We start from the raw sequence: 1,588 nt of genomic DNA, 5'->3' as shown, positions 1-1,588 counted from the left end.
CGCCACGGGCGGCCCGAAGGGTGCGAGGGAGCCGCTCGGGAGGGAGGCACGGAGCGGCGCACGGAGACCCCCGGGCACTCGGAGCAAAGTGGCCTCTATCGCCCTCTCTCTGGYGGCTGCTCTGATCCCTTCTCCTTCTTCGCCTTCCTACATAATCCCAGCCAATTCCAGTTCTGCAAGGGAGCCGCGGCGGCGGCGGGGGGGAAGCAGGCGCCTTGCCCTGGTGCTGGGGACCTGCGAAAGGGGAGTGGAAAGGAGAGCTCCATCCAAGCAACGCCCTTTCGTCCTTCCTTCCTTTCTTCCTTTATTTCCCCCGCGCCGCCGCCGCCGCCGCCGGCTCCGCTCCCCCCGGCCTGGGGCTCGCGGCCTGGCAGGAATTTACAGCGTGCGCCGAGGCCGCGGGGCCGGTAGCCATGGCGACGGCGGCGCCGGAGCAGCGGGGTCAGCGGCCGCCCGGCCGCGCACGGCCCCGCGGCGCCCGCCCGGCCGCACAAAGGCCTTGCCAGGGGCAGCGAGGGCCAGCGAGGGCTCCCTCCATGCCCGGCACCCCGACCCGCTCCGGTCGGTGCCGCCAGCGGTGCCTCCCGGCGCTCCCACCTGCCCGGCAGCCGTGGGGCCTCCCACGCCACTGGCACCGTGTCCCAGAGCGGAGCAGAGGCTCCGCACAAGGCCGCTTGCCCGCCCAGGGGAACCAAAGYGCCTCAAAATAACCTCAAAACACCAGTGAGGGCTCTGGAAAACGTCAAATGCCTGCGGACAAACGCTGGGCCCGCCGGGAGAGGCGGCAAGGGGGCTGCGCGGGTGGCAGCAGCGGGTCCCGGGCTCTTGGTGCTCGGGGACACATGTGATGCTCTGGCAGCCTCTGCGTGGCTAACAGCCTTTCCCAGGGTGGGAACTTGACTGCTGCCATTGATGCCATTTATTTGGGKAGGAAATGGAGGGGGAAAGGCCTGGAGGCTGCATGGCCAGCCCTATTTCAGCTAAAACTCAGGTCCTTGAGCTTGAAACGTGACCTCGTGCCAGGCAGAGGCAGTAGGGACCACAGCATGAGCCACCATCGCATTCCCGCCATCCCATTCCCGCGATCCTGTTATCCCATGAGTGCTGCAGCCCCGGCCGGGCACGAGGCACCCCGGGAACAGCCCCTTCCACAGCCTCGAGGCCTGTCGAGTCCCGGCGAGGCTCCGCTTGTCCCCGCGCACAGCCCGGCGCCCTCCTGGCCGGCACAAGGCAGAAACTCCGGAACCCTCCGGCCGCGCACGGGGCACCCAGCACCCGTCCCCTGGCCATTGGTCACCATAAGCAGCGCAAAAAACTCAGCGACTTCTCTTTAATATTTTTTGGAAAACCCGTCTTCTAACCGTGGAGCCAGCGCTCGAGGCACGAGCGCCGAGCCCTTCGGCCACGCTGCTTTATAAGCRAGCCTCTAAATTACAGGTTTGCGCATTAGTATAAACAGCCATAAACCGGGCTCAAATCCCCAGCGCCGGGCGCAGCGCGAGGGGCCGAGCGCCGGCGGGTGGCAGAGCCGGCGCTGGGGACGCGGGTGCCACCCGCCCGGCCGCGTCCGGGGCCCTGCAGCCGACTG

This window comes from Nothoprocta perdicaria, unplaced genomic scaffold, assembly GCF_003342845.1.
Source record: "Nothoprocta perdicaria isolate Ctin4 unplaced genomic scaffold, notPer1 scaffold_97, whole genome shotgun sequence".
Taxonomy (NCBI): Eukaryota; Metazoa; Chordata; class Aves; order Tinamiformes; family Tinamidae; genus Nothoprocta; species Nothoprocta perdicaria.
Note: the sequence above shows the minus strand (reverse complement) of the source record.